Source organism: Schistocerca serialis, chromosome 2, assembly GCF_023864345.2.
Source record: "Schistocerca serialis cubense isolate TAMUIC-IGC-003099 chromosome 2, iqSchSeri2.2, whole genome shotgun sequence".
Classification (NCBI taxonomy): domain Eukaryota; kingdom Metazoa; phylum Arthropoda; class Insecta; order Orthoptera; family Acrididae; genus Schistocerca; species Schistocerca serialis.
The window spans coordinates 304764135-304780308 of NC_064639.1; the positions used below are offsets into that span (position 1 = coordinate 304764135).

The 16174-nt window shown below is 43.4% G+C and overlaps 1 non-coding gene across 1 annotated transcript; it reads right to left on the reverse strand.

Moving 5' to 3' along the window:
* Positions 1-309: 309 nt before the first annotated feature.
* Trnat-ugu (transfer RNA threonine (anticodon UGU)) lies at positions 310-383 on the reverse strand. Its single transcript has one exon. It is a non-coding gene; the product is annotated as a tRNA-Thr (tRNA).
* Positions 384-16174: the final 15791 nt, after the last annotated feature.

Consider the following 16174-nt stretch of genomic DNA (forward strand, 5'->3'; position numbering starts at 1 on the left):
GAGACAGAGTCAGCGTGATGAAACATTGCGAAAGGATCTGTAATTTCTCAATTACATTTCACGGAGCTTGCATTTGAACTGTACAGAGATACCATTAGCGGCCATTCTTCAGATTTTCGGGTCGAATCGTAACACTGGCAGACGTCAAGATTTCGTATACCTATATGGTGTCTGTTCCTTCGGACATGTTCGAAAGAACAGTCACCATTGATGACCTGCAGCCGTCTAGAACGAAATTAGAATTGTGTATTAAAACCTTCAGCTGATGACAGGCGTTGATATATATCAACGGGGACAGGTGAAAATGTGTGCCCCGACCGGGACTCGAACCCGGGATCTCCTGCTTACATGGCAGACGCTCTATCCATCTGAGCCACCGAGGGAAAGAAGGATAGTGCGACTGCAGGGACTATCTCAAGCACGCCTCCCGCGAGACCCACATTCTCACCTTATATGTCCACACACTACATTCGTAGTGTCCCTACCCAACACACTCATTACTCGTGGAGAACATTCTTACCATTCTCGTAAGAGTTAGGGTAGTATGTATGCATCAGCACAGAAGAGGAAGGTCATGGCCGGTATTGCCAGAACTATATACTTATATGGATTTTGGTGTCTGTTCTTTCGGACATGTGTGTTGGGTAGGAACACTACGAATGTGTGTGTGGACATGTAAGGTGAGAATGTGGTCTCGCGGGAGGCGTAAGCGAGACAGTCCCTGCAGTCGCACTATCCTCTGAGCCCTGGGTGGCTCGGATGGATAGAGCGTCTGCCATGTAAGCAGGAGATCCCGGGTTCGAGTTCGGGTCGGAGCACACATTTTCACCTGTCCCCGTTGATATATATCAACGCCCGCCAGCAGCTGAAGGTATTAACATATAATTCCGTTGTTGTTGTTACGCATTTGTATAATTTCTTGAATGTCCGCCTCCTTTCGTTCATTGACAACTGCCATATCACAGGTTATCACTGGTCCTACCATAGTCAGTTGCTTTTCAGTGAAAGCGAACAAAATGCACTGTACGGCAATTAAATTCAGCATTTCTCAGCTGTAAAGCGATATTGTTTCTTCAAGCTACGAGGGCTGTTCGGAAAGTAAGGTCCGATTGGGTGCGAACTGGAAACCGCTGTGAAAATCCGATGAAGTTTTGCACAGATGTGTTGGGCAGTGTCTCTGGTATGCCCGTCGATCACATCACATTGCTCTTTTCAGTTGCCAGCGCACAGAGAGCACGTATAGATACCAAGAAAATAGTGTCTCCTGCCAAGTATGAGGGCCTGTCGTGGGATTTCACCTGCTTTCATGCAGCCCACATAACGTAACTGTCACGTATGCCCTTCATGACAATTCTCGACAGCACAATGAAGGAGCAACGAAGACGGTCCTGTTGCGTTTTAATTTGAAGTGTTTGATCACCCCGGACGTGGTTCCCTGATTGTCATCTCTGCTTGTATGATCCGCTGGCTATGAAGACGACATTTTGGCACCGACAACGAGCTGCAGCCCGGCGTAGAGAATTGGCGGAAAGCGTAGGCGCCTGCCTTCTATGTCGAGGGTATTGCGAAGTTGGTACACTAAAAAAGTCTAAGTCGTGGCGGCGACTATATAGAGAAGTAGCTGGAAGGTGTATCTAACTGTTGCAAATAAAACATTTTTGATTTTCACAGTGTTTTTCCATTTTGCGACCGATCGGACATTGATTTCCGAATAGCCTTCGTATAAGCTAATACATGTTATTCAGTGCACGTCCGTTACTCTGAAACCTGAACATAGGTTAAACGATTGTTCCGCTTACAATAAACCATCTCAGTCCATATTAACGGATGACAGTTTACCGTAGTCATAGGAATCATTTTTCTTCCGTCTCCAAACGCTTTTCTTGTTGGCCACTTCTTAGAGAGTTGGCAGGTTGGCAACACTGAGTATATTAGACGAAATGATAACACTAACAATAACGTAATTTGCCACTGAAGGCTTGAAGGAGGTGCAGGTTTATTTTCTCTTATTTTTTATATTCATAGCGTTCTCTGTTTTTGTAAAACACCAAACTGAAACGTAGTCTGTACGGTTCACTGGCATCGAGACCAGCTCGAAGATGTATGTTAATATCAAAACTATTCATGAGAATTTCAGATATTAATCCACAGTTAACTTTAAACATTAGAATCGCTTCTCGTTCGTCTAATTGTGCTTTTTGTGATGAGGGTATGTGCATAAATGTCTATCCGAGATCTAAGATTCTGAAAACTTCAGCAGATGAAGGAAGTGTGAAACTTAGGACAGACACTCTTGAATACTTATAGACGATACCTTAGGAAATTCCTGGATTACAGTTTTCCATATTTTATCAAATAATTCTAACAACAGGCATTTTACTTCGCTGGTGTGTAGAAGCAGAAACCTGAGGGTATTGCAGTCTTACTGGAAGCAAGATTCGACAGTGGTCAAACTATTTTGTGTCTAACCGGCGCAGATATTTGATCAAACTTTGGTTCGTCGCTCTGACCGGGAACAGAAATCACAGTTCAGTGACTGGAAAGTTTCAGCCTACCTTTCACCAAAAACCGTTTCAGCGAGCTCACCTAAAGAAGAATAGATGGACGAAGTATTTCAAGCGGCAGATATGAAATTGAAACTTTAAAGCTGTACACATATTAATAAAAATGTAATTAGGTAATGGAAGCAGTCCGCAGCTCGTGGTCGTGTGGTAGCGTTCTCGCTTCCCACGCCTGGGTTCCCGGGTTCGATTCCCGGCGGGGTCAGGGATTTTCTCTACCTCGTGATGACTGGGTGTTGTGTGATGTCCTTAGGTTAGTTAGGTTTAAGTAGTTCTAAGTTCTAGGGGACTGATGACCATGGATGTTAAGTCCCATAGTGCTCAGAGCCATTTGAACCATTTTTTTTAATGGAAGCAGAAGATGGGGCGAGAAGATGGCAACCATACATGGAAAAACTTCATAGTTGCCCAGAAGAAATTCAAAATCTAAGAGGGCATCCGCACAAAAAGCAGAGCAAGAACTATACAATCTCATAAATGATATTTACCCAACGGTGATGTTACAGCAGACTTCCAAAGAGAGAAGAACGGATAAATGTGGAAATACCGTACAATAAGCGAAGACTGCATTAATCTAAAAAACTGTGAGAGTACTTTATCGAAGAATGGAAGGGATAATTGAAAGTAGATTAGGCGGGGACTTGTTTGCCTTTAGGAGAAGAAATTTTAGGCCTACATTTAATAATAGAGGACCAATATAAGAAAAACAACGAAACATGCAATGCTAAAATGAGTGTTTTGATGTTAGGAAAGTCGTGATCTGCCTCATACCATTAACACTTCGTGTCGTGTCCATAATACACACATCAAAATAAGTTTTGCATCACCTCAGTTCCCAGAACTCCTGAAGATAGACGTTGACTGTGTAGTATCACAGACATAGTACCTTTGACTGTTCAGAGATGTCACTAAACCCGCCCAAAGATGTAAATAACCATGCATGAGCAGCGCGTGTTAGACGGAGGGGGTCCGACAGCCGATCAGATCAGTCATTCCACCAGGAAGGAGGTACACGGTTAGTGTTGTCTGTAGTTCAACGATGCCTAGTCGGTCAATACCGCGGTTCGATCGCGTCCACATTGTTACTTTATGCCAGGAAGGGCTCCCAACAAGAGAAGTGTCCAGGCGTCTCGGAGTGAACCCAAACGATGTTGTTCGGACATGGAGGACATACAGAGAGACAGGAACTGTCGATGACATGCCTCGGTAAGGCTGCCCAAGGGCTACTACACTACCTACGGATTATGGCTTGGAGGAACCCTGACAGCAACGCCACTATGTTGAATAATGCTTTTCCTGCAGCCATAGGACGTCGTGTTACGACTCAAACTGTGCGCAATAAAGAGCATGATGCGCAACTTCACTCCCGACGTCCACGGCGAGGTCCATCTTTGCAACCATGACACCATTCAGCGCGGTACAGATGGACCCAACAACATGCCGAATGGACCGCTCAGGATTGGCATCACGTTCTCTTCACCGATGAGTGTTGCATATGCCTTTAACTAGACAATTGTCGGAGTCGTGTTTGGAGGCAACCCGGTCAGGCTGAACGCCTTGGACACACTGTCCAGCGAGTGTAGCAAAGTGGAGGTTCCCTGCTGTTTTGGGGTGGCATTATGTGGGGCCGACATACGCAGCTGGTGTTCGTGCAAGCCGCCGTAACGCCTGTACGATACGTGAATGCCATCCACCGATCTATAGTGCAACTATATCGGCAGCATATTGGAGAGGCATTCGTCTTCATGGACGACAATTCGCGCCCCCTATCGTACACATATTGTGAATGACTTCCTTCAGGATAACGACATCGCTTGACTAGAGTCTCCAGCATGTTCTCCAGACATGAACCTTATGGAACAACCTGGGAAGACTGAAAATGGCTGTTTATGGACGACGTGACCCACCAACGACTCTGAGGGATCTACGCCGAATCGCTGTTTGAGGAGTGGGACAATCTGGACGAACAGTGCCTTGATGAAGTTGTGGGTAGTCGTTGTCGTCAGCTGATACTCGTATCCGAGTTTTCATTTCTCTCCTGAGTTTCCTTTGTCATGGTTTAGGCGTGGAAGTGTCGTTGATGGCTTAGCAATCCAATCCTAGCGTGGAACAGGCGGCCACAGACATTACAGCTGATGGAAGGTGGGTCCGCAGCTCGTGGTCGTGCGGTAGCGTTCTCGCTTCCCACGCCCGGGTTCCCGGGTTCGATTCCCGGCGGGGTCAGGGATTTTCTCTGCCTCGTGATGACTGGGTGTTGTGTGCTGTCCTTAGGTTAGTTAGGTTTAAGTAGTTCTAAGTTCTAGGGGACTGATGACCATAGATGTTGTCCCATAGTTCTCAGAGCCATTTTTTGATGGAAGGTGGAGGACGTGGCTGAGCCTGGAGGAGTTTACGTCTCCGGCGTTTGTCATTCTCCATTCTTCGACGTTCCATCTCAAAGTTTTGAAGAGAATTTGAGGTAACTGAGCGCCAGCGACTTCGATCTTCTGCTATTGTGGACCAGTTACTCGGATCGATGTTCAAGTTTTTCAGATTTTTCTTGTACTGATCCTTATAACGTTTGAGAGGGGCACCTCGTGGCCTTTTACCTGTGCTCACTTCGCTGTACAGCATTTGGCGTGGAAGTCTGTCATTTTTCATCCGCTGGACATGTCCGACCCATCTGAGTTGATGCCCATTGATAAGAGCCTCCATGCTATACATTTTTGCTTTCTCAAGAACAGCCGTGTTGGATATGAAGTCATCCCATTTCAGGTTCATGATATATCTTAGCTTCTGTTGGTTGAAGCGTTCTAGTTTCTTCAGATCACAGCGATATAACGTCCAGGTTTCGCAACCATATAGCAGGGTGGAAATGACTACAGCTTTGTACACCATCAGTTTGGTGTACAGTGTTAGGTCTTTATTCAGGAAGACACGCTTTGTAAGACGTCCAAATGATACATGGGCTGCACGTAATCTATTCTCCATATCTTTTCCAGATGAGCAGTTAGATGACAGTATACTTCCTAGGTAGAGGAAATGGTCCACTTGTTCCAAGGGTGTATCATAAATGGATATGCTGAAATCAGGAGCGGAGGAGCCAGGAGTTGGCTGCGCCTTCACCATTGTCTTTGGAATATTGATGGAGAGACCAAATCGTTCGTACGCCCTGCTGAAGGAATCACGACGAGTATAGGCATACATTAATGTAAGAGGGCGTGCTACTGGGTATTGGAGGTACCGGTGTGTACGTCAGTCTGGACCACCACCTCTGAAGGTCTCGCTGTATGGTGGTACCACATGCAATGTGTGGTTTTAATGAGCAGTAAAAAGGATGAAAATGGTGTTTGTGTTGATCTCTATTCCAATTTTTTGTACAGGTTCCGGAACTCTTGGAACCGAGGTGACGAAAAACTTTGTTTGATGTATGTATTATGTTGCCTTCAATCTCAGAAAGATTGCCACACCCGTGATATTTCGGGCAAATCTTCGATAGGACTGCCATATGCGTAATAGTATGGGTATGGCAGTGTTCTCTATGAGGCTGTGTCCGAAATATTATGGGAATGGCAGTGTTTCCAAGGGTGATGGCAACGTTATATTACAATTACAGAATTCAAAGTGTTAAAGATATAATTTGCTACTAAGTTTGTGACATGCTAGAACACGTTCTTTCTTACAACTTCTTTGCTTTTAATAATAAAACCCGCCGCCAAGAACTAGTGCTCCCAATAGGAAATAATCTGGCTGGCACACTGACTGATAGTTTTTGTTAATGACTCAGACACGAGATTTTAGTATATATTCAAGCATTAAAGATTAGAGTATTCCCTATGTTGGCAAAGTCACAACAGTGTTGAAGGTAACGCAAATGACATTGATGCTTTCGTACATATGTCCCAAACTTAACTTCGCTACTGAAATGGGGGAAAACAGTTTTATTAACCACTTGTTTATCTGACGATCACTAAAATTAACGTTGGTGTACCATAATACAATGCGTGCTGCGCCTTGTCACTCAGTGCAATAGTAAATAGGTTTTTACAGTTCTATGATTTACGGAGTTGTTCGCTTGTCGTTAGATAGCTAGGAAATACACAAAGAGCTAGGCATGGTCAAACAAGCCTTAGCGGATGGGTTATCAGAAAACAAAGTTGTGAGATCGTTCAACTGGGTAAAGGAAAACAGAACAAAGCAAATACTTTAAGTTAAGACGACAATAAAGAATAACATCAAATTTGTTCGTACGAAAAACACCGAGGTGACAAGTCATGGTATAACGATATACACATACACAGATGACGGCAGTATCGCGTACACATTGTGTGCGGTGTACTGGTGGAACTGCCGTTTATACTCAGGTGATATGTGTGATTATGGCCGCGTCACAGGAATTCACAGAGCTTGAGCACGGAAGGGTGGTTAAAATTAAATGCATGGAACAACCCACTTCGGAAAACGTTAGGGAATTCAATATTCCGAAATCCGCAGTGTGAAGAGTGTGCTGAAAATACCACATTTCAGGCATTACCTCTCGCCACGGACATTGCAGTGGTTGACAGCCTTCACTTAACGGCCGAGAGCAATGGCGTTTGCGTAGAGTTGACATTGATAACAGACAAGCAACACTGCCTGTAATAACAGCAGAAATCAATGTGGGACGTGAGACGAACGCATTCCTTAGGACAGTGCGGCGAAATTTGGCGTTAATAGGCTATGGCAGCAGATGACCGACGCGAATGCCTTTCTCAACAGCAGCACCTCTCCTGGATTCGTGGCGATGTTGGTTGGACTCTAGACGACTGGAAAACCATGGCGTGGTCAGATGAAGCACGATTTCAGTTGATAAGAGCTGAGGGTAGGTATGGCACAGACCACATGAAGCCATGAACCCATGTTTTCAACAAGGCTCTGTGCAAGCTGGTTGTGGTCCCAGAAAGGGTGTGGGCTGCGTTTACATGGGATGGACTGGGTCCTGTGTTCCAATTGTGGACTGGGTCCTTTGTTCCAATTGGACCAATCATCGACTGAAAATGGTTCTGTTCGGCTACTTGGAGACCATTTGCAGCCATTCATAGATTTCGTGATCCCATATAGCAACGAAATTTTTAAGGACGATAATACGCCATGTCACTGGGCCACAACTGAAGGGCTGAGAGTCAGATTGACTCAAATACACTTTTCATGTTTTTGAAGCTGACGCCATCTGCAGATAGTTTGCTGAGTTAATTGCTTCACGAAACGGTTGTTTCGGTCCAAATCCCTGTAACACGATATAATAACGGAGTAAGGAAAACCCTCTCTACGAAATCACAGTGTGCCATATCCAAGCAACCAGTCAGAACAAACGACCCATGCCAAGTGATGTAAGCAGTCAATATGCTTGAATAGTGCAAGAAAATAGTGAAATAGTTCCAAAAACAAGGGAAAATGTTCAAAATTGTCATAAGCAGATGAAAAATATAGAAAAAGGAAAAGAAACGCGGGTCAAGAGTATGTTAATTCAGGAGGGAAGCGTGTATCTGCGGAAACATGCAAGGACAGTAAATGTGCCTCGCGGAAGTTCGAAAGTCTGAACGATATGGCTTTTATCTTACCTGAAATCAGTAAATACAAAAGCTTACCATTTAATAACATATTCTGACACATATGATTGGGCAACACAGGAACCAGTACATAACTTCCCTGTTGGACTGTCTTGCCCACCACACTCAGTTTAAGATACTAGATCAAAAATTTCTAGAATCAGATCATTCTACCCTCCCTAATGTCAATGACTTCAGTAATATTGAATATACTAAATGAAAAGCCAAATCACTGTTTTAAGTAGATTATTAGGTGGATCTCATAAACCACTGTAAGGGAAATAATCATTTTTAAGTAAAAAAATTATTCAATTAGACTTTTGATATCAAACACAAAATGTAAATTTTCAGTGCACAAGGAAAGAGTAGATAGTGAAAAGGTGAAATCCTTGAAAATTAAATGAATGACGTTCTGAAGCATCTGAACCAATGAAAATTAAATGCCACTGTTCGCTAAATGAAATAGAAAGCTGGAAAATTATTGACATTTCACCAGCGAAAAGGAGCAGAAACACTGAAGGTTACATCTATTGCTCCTTCCTCATGCTCTCCGCCACCAGCTTATAAAGTAGCAGTTAAAATAATTGAAGTTAAATTTGAAGCTCTAATGTGTTTGTTACCTTGTATTCCACCAGTTTCATATGTGCCATAGTGGGTCATCTCCAAGAGTCTGAAATATGTACTACTGTGTCCTGTTATATTTAGGATAAGATATTTGTTTTTCACCAATGTCTACTTTAAATAATAATGTTGACAGTTTCAAGAAATATACATTCAATAAGTTATGTGACTTACTATACTTTAGATCAGTTTTTCTGTTTCAAGAAAGTGGCATTTGCTTCATTCTGGCTCTCAGCCTCACAATTGTTCACGATTGGTTTGAAGAACATTCTGGACAATTCAATCGAATGATTTGGTCACCTAGATCGCCCGACGTAGGACATAATCGATGGGCAGTCCAGGCACAAAATCCTACATGGGCAACACTTTCGCAATTATGGAACATTATAGAGGCAGGAGGGATTAATATTTGTGCAGGGGACTTCCAACAACTTGTGGAATTTTTTTGATAGAGTTTTTGTTGATTTTTAATTTATGGTTGCCATTTTAGTCCATGGTGGGTCCCAGTATTTTTCGCTTCTTCTTTCTCTATTTTTTCTCTATCACCTACTTTAAGAGTGACAAAGCATTCTATAGAATAGAGTACTTGTGGTTTTATATCTGTTTCATAGTGTCTAATGTTCAGATTAATGGAGTATTTTTATTCTGTTACAGTGGAAAACAGCAGCTCAGCCACAATACCTGAAGGAGCCACAAGCAGCTGGCAGGCTACAAGGCACTGGTATGATGGTTGCAGAAACAAGGCTGTTTATGTCTTACGTGGTCTACCTGATCAACCTCTACAATCCTACAAAGTCAGTCACTAGATGCCGCTCGTGCAGGTCAGACCAAGTAGTTTCTACAATGTGGGCAGCAATAAATGTCTTCTGGAGTCATCCGCTGTAAGGAAATGACTCAAAAATTCACAAAATTTCTTACGTAACTAGTGAGATACTTGGGTACTGTAGTAGGGCTAGTTAGTGTAAGAAAAAACATGAAACTAACGAAAATTATTATTTATTTTGCACAAATTCTGAACAAGTTATTTCCGGGTTCTTTTCAGAATGTGAAGTTACCTCTTAAGGATAGGATTCGCTAGTGAAATTTCTATACAAAGTTTAAGATTGTTTTTGACTTGGCAGAATGGCTGAGAGCCACACCTACTCAGCTTGAATAATTATCCGTTAGAATGTTGCTAGGTATGGTTGAGGCTGTCGCGTGTGAAATGCAGTGAAGTGTACTGTTGTGGAGGAAATATGGGGCTCGCAAGAGCTGTAGTGCACAATACCGTAAGCTGCAATGACTGCTGTCTGCACCATTCGCTGCTGATAAAGAAGATAACTCTCGTTCTATCTGGATTGACCTTTGCCAATCAAACTCTCCCTAGCTTGATGAAGTCAAGGACTCTTATTCACCCCTAGTCTAACTATTGGCGTGTTACACTGGTCAGATAACCAGTGCACCACGATGCTATTCAAAAATTCGCTCGCAGGCGTTTAATTTTAACTCTGTCCGTTCACACCGCACAATAAGTGTGGCAGCCAACACAGTGAACAATGCTTAATCGCAAGGACTCAATATAGAGTCGCACTCCGATTCGCTCTCGACAGAGGTGCTCTCCCAGTGAAGTACTGAGGAGAGACTTGTTCCTCGCTCTTTGAGTACACGTACAAGCTCACATGCTCTCGTTACGTTTTCTCGCTCTAAGAGCAACAACAGAACGGCGCCTCTCCAAGCCAGACGTGAAGCGGTATATCTTTCGGTCTCTTCCATTACTCCTTCAGCTCAAGGCGTCAGGAACATCATCTGCCAATCAGCATTGCTCTTCTAAAATGGGAGAATGACGTTTCAATTAAGGTGACCAATCCGTAAATCTGTAGCATCGGCGTTTGGCGTTTGCTGTCTCCCTGCGAAAACCTCTGAAACTGCATGCTATGTTTGTAAAGAATGCTTAGGCTGGGCGCTCCCACACAATGTAGCGGAATTTGCTTTTAAGCCGAACACGGGGTCGTTCTGCCTTTCACTCGGGCAAATGCTGTCTGCTGTATGGGCAGTCGCCGTCCGACATAGATAGGCTGACTTGTCCTATGAAGGGACCGGCCTCCTGGTGTGCGGTCTGCCTCTCCCAAACTAAAAGCTTCTGTGACCGTCGTGTCTGGAATGTGTGTGTACGCCAGCCTTGAGTATTTCAATCTCGGTGCGCATTTGCTATTTACTAGTTATTTGCCTATCGTTTAAATGAATCCATACATCATTGACTTTATTTTATCGAGTTTGGGTTCGAATGAAGCGTCTTGATGTGCGGAATATGATTGTGACGGCGGAATATGTAAGCAATGAAGGTCAGGAGACCATGACGTCTTACAACGTCTTTTTCTTGATGCAGATGTTTGTCAGAACATCGTATCCTCCACACTAACACAGCAACTGATTGGAACATAATTATTTCATACATTATTGTACTTTACAATTTAGCAAGTAACATATATATAATTTCTATCAAAGACCATGGTAATTTAAGAAGTAGCCAATTGCATGTGTTAGCAGACACAAATCTTGAAAAGAGTGGCAAAAGAAGCTGTTGTCAAGCAGACATAAATAATTGTTTAAACAGTATTTAACTAAATTCAGTTGTTTTTTAACGTGAGCACACTGGCACAAGAATTCTGCCTTATTTATTTTTGAGCAAACCTTTACTTATGTGTACTGTGAATGGTCTAAGTGTAACAGAATGTTTATAGCGTTTCTTTATTTACGGGGTGACAATTATTGGCTCTGAGCACTGTGGGACTTAACATCTACGGTCATCAGTCCCCTACTTAAACCTAACTAACCTAAGGACATCACTCAACACCCAGTCATCACGAGGCAGAGAAAATCCCTGACCCCGCCGTGAATCGAACCTGGGTGACAATTATTGAACTACATGAAAAAACGTAAACTGTTTATAAACAACTACTTGCACACACTTTATTTAACATGTAAACATCACTGCAGACATAGGTTATGACGTGTTCGATATGCCTGCCATTATTGGCGGTGATGTGGTGTAGACAAATAGTGTAATTCTGTATGACCCGATGAAGTGTCGGAACATCGATGCTGCCGATGACCTACTGAATGGCTGTTTTAAGCTCAGAAATGGTTTTGGGGTTATTGCTGTACACCCTGTGTTTAATACAGCCGCACAAAAAGGAGTCGCATGTGTTCAGATCCGGAGAATATGGCGGCCAATCGTGGCCCATGCCAGTGGCCTCTGGGTATCCCAGAGCCAGAATGCTCCTCCTGGACATCAAATACTCTCCTGCTTCGATCGGGTCGAGCTCCGTATTGCATGAACCACATCTTGTCGAAATCTGGGTTACTTTGGATAATGGGGATGAAATCATCTTCCAAAATCTTCACGTACCATTTGGTACTCACTGTGCCATCAAGGAATATCACACCGATTATTCCGTAACTGGACATTGCACATGAACCGGTCACTCCTTGAGGGTGAATAAAGTTTCCGGTTTAGAAATGCGGATTCTCAGTCCCCCAAATTCACCAATTTTGCTTATTGACGAGTCCATCCAAATCAAAGTGGGTTTCGTCGCTAAAACAAGGTTTCGTCGCTAAAACAAATCATATTCACATCGAAGTCCTGTTCGTCAATTCTATGGACAACAGTGTTGACGAAACATAACCGCTGTTCCATGGCACTGGGGCTTAATGGATTGTGGGTATGATTTTGTATGGGAGGAGACGCAGTTCTTGAACAACAATTTGTTGCAGTGTCTCCTGGCTGATTCCCGCCTGTTGTGCAGCTCGTCTGATCGTTTTCCTGGGGCTGGTTTGAAACACAGCGCGTGACGTCTCCATGTTTTCAGGCGTTTTCAACTTTTTTGGACAGCCGACATGGCCAACACTGTCATCACGAACACTACTCGTTCTCTCAAACCTGCGAATCAAATTCTTGATTGTTAGCACACTTGGATCGGTTGTCTTCAGCTTGAACTCGGTCGCAAACTTCCTTTGGGCCGCAGCTGTGCTGTTACTGCTTGGTCGCGCGGGATTAGCGGAGCGGTCTATGGCGCTGCAGTCATGGACCGTGCGGCTGGTCCCGGCGGAGGTTCGCGTCCTCCCTCGGGCATGTGTGTGTGTGTGTTTGTCCTTAGAATAATTTAGATTAAGTAGTGTGTAAGCTTAGGGACTGATGACCTTAGCAGTTAAGTCCCATAAGATCTCACACACATTTGAACATTTGTTATTGCTTGCTTAGTAGGCCTTCACAAGCGCTATACGCTCAGGCACACTGTGCCCTGACATTTTCACTTGCAAGTGATCGACAACAAGGCGCGTGCGCTTGCGCATATTAATTCCTATCATGCCCCGCTACCGACGGTGCAGTTTGAACGTCTTAACGCAGGTCGTTCAGAAGTTGTGATGATTTTTTTTCATACAGGTCAATAATTGTCACCTTGTAAATATTTTTCTAATATAATAGTTTAGTGCAAAAAATGGTCAAGCTGAGTCAAAATCGTGTCTGTAGATCATGAGAATATATAATTAAATACTTTTAGTGGGAACGACCTTCAGGTAGTGGAGAAGTAGCCAGTGGTGGAACGCTGCTGGCGTGATCAGTTTGTCTTTAGGAAATGTAAAGGCACCCTGAGAGGCAATTCTGACGTTGCAGTTGATAACGGAAGCAAGACTAAAGAAAAATCAAGGCACGTTCATAGGATTTGTCGACCTGGAAAAAGTGTTCGACAATGTAAAAAGATATTCGAAATTCTGAGAAAAACAGGGGTAAGCTGTAGGGAGAGACGGGTAATAGACAATATGTACAAGAGCCAAGAGGGAATAATAAAAGTGGACGACCAAGAATGAAGTGCTCGGGTTCAATCTGTACATCGAAGAAGCAATGACAGAAATAAAAGAAAGGTTCAGGAGTGGAATTAAAATTCAAGGTGAAAGGATATCAACAATACGATTCGTTGATGACATTGCTAGACAGAGTGAAAGTGATCAAGAATTACATGATTTGCTAAATGGAATGGACAATCTGAGTACCGAATATGGATTGAGAATAAACCGAATAAAGACGAAAGTAATGAGAAGTAGTAAAAACGAGAACAGCGAGAGCTTAACATCAGGGTTGTTGGTCACGAAGTAGATGAAGTTACGGAATTCAGCTACTTAGGCAGTAAAACAACCAATGACAGCAGGAGTAAGCAGGACATCAAAAGCAGACTAGCACTGGCAAAAAGGGCATTCATGGCCAAGAGAAGTCAACTAGTATCAAACTTAGGCCTTAATTTGAGGAAGAAATTTATGAGAACGTACGTCTAGAGTACAGCATTGTGTGGTAGTGAAACATAGACTGTAGGAATACCGGAACAGAAGAGAATCGAAGCATTTGAGATGTGGTGCTACAGACGAAAATTAGGTGGACTGATAGCGTAAGGAATGAGGAGGTTCTGTGCAGAATCGGAGAGGAGAGGAATATATGGAAAACTCTGATAAGGAGAAGGGAAAGGATGGTAGGACATCTGTTAGGACATGAGGGAATGACTTCCATGGTATTAGACTGAACTCAAAACCGCTAGAGGAAGAGAGAGATTGGAATACATACAGCAAATGGAAGTGCTACTCTGAGATGAAGAGGTTGGCACAGGAGAGGAATTCGTGGTGGGCAACATCAAACCAGGCAGAAGACTGATCCCCCCCCCAATATATATATATACGAAAAAATATTTTTTAAAATAATTTGTTATCTGATTATCTGTCTGTCCTTTTGTCAAGACCCCTTTTTCTCAGGAAATAGGTTGACTTATATCTTGCACTCCGTCTTCAGGCCACAAGTAGCCCATCGGGACCATCCGACCGCCGTGTCATCCGCAGATGAGGATGCGGATAGGAGGGCTGTGTGGTCAGCACACCCTTCTCTCGGTCGTTACGATGGTTTTCTTTGACCGGAGCCGCTACTATTCGGTCGAGTAGCTCCTCAGTTGCCATCACGAGGCAGAGTGTACCCCGAAAAATGGCAACAGCATATCGCGGCCGGGATGGTCACCCATCAAAGTGCCGGCCGCGCCCGACAGCGCTTAACTTCGGTGATCTGACGGGAACCGGTGTATCCACTGCGGCAAGGCCGTTGCCTACGTATACCTTGCCTATATCGATATCGAGAACAAGCAAAAATCGTCGGGATTCTCGATTTCCCTGGACGATGAACTGGCAGTACACATAACTGAGTTTGTATAGAACCCTCATTGCGTGAGTTCTACTCGCTCTTACCGGAATTTTTTTGAATCAGCATTACTGAACATAATTCTGTGTTGTCATCTGCATTAATTAAAGGCGTTGGAATAGAATCTTTTTTAGTAATTATTTGTGTATCTTTTTATTTTATTAATTCACTAAAATCAGCAGTGGATAGACTATTTGACTGCAGGATCACAGATTCAGATTGTTATTTGCAGTGAGTTAGGTGCTGGACATGAAAGCTGAGCTGTGCAGCTTGACCCTAGTTTTTCTTGAGTCATCGGTCTTCTGACTGGTTTGATGCTGCCCGCCACCTGCTGTGCCAACCTTCTCACCTGAGAGTAGCATTTGCAACCTCCAGTATTTGCTGGATGTATCCCAGTTTAAGTCTTTACAGTTTACAGATTTTATCCTCTACAGTTCTTTCTAGTTCTATGAAAGTTATCCACTGATGCCTTAACAGATGTCCTATCACCCAGTCCATTCTTCTTGTCAGTGTTTTCCATTTGTTTCTCTCCTCGTCAATTCTGCAGGGAATCTTGTCATTTCTTACCTTATCAGTCCATCTAATTCTCAACATTCTTCTGTGGCTTCCCATCTCAGTTATTTCGATTCTCTTCTGTTCTGGTTTCCTCAGTCCTTGTCTCACTGCCATACAATGCTGTGCTCCAAACGTACATTCTCAAAAGTTTCTTCCTCAAGTTAAGTCTTATGTTTCAGACTAGCGGACTTCTCATGACCAGAAACGCCTTTTTCTCCAGTGCTAGTCTGCTTTTGATGCCCTCCTTGCTCCATCCGTCATGGCTTATTTTGCTGTCTAGGTAGCAGAATTCCTTCGACTATTTCGTTAATCCCAGTTGTAATGCTAACTCTCATTTCTGCTGGTTCTCGTTAGTTTGGTCTTTCATCGATTTAGTCTCTACAGCATTATCCAGCTATTATTTTTAAACAGAGCTGTATATAGCCCAATTTCCTGATTGCGAGCAACATCAGGTAAAGTAGCAGTTGGTTTGCTCATATGGAATGCTGGTTCGAGAAACTACTACTCAGCAGAATATCCGTCATGCAACAACGTAGATGCCTTCGGCCTGCATCCTCTCTATGATCCACTGCCACATTCCAAGTGTCCCTTCAACCAGCTTCACTTCAGTATGCTGTCTCCATAATCTTGATCCTAGCATAGTTTGCTTCTTTGGCTAG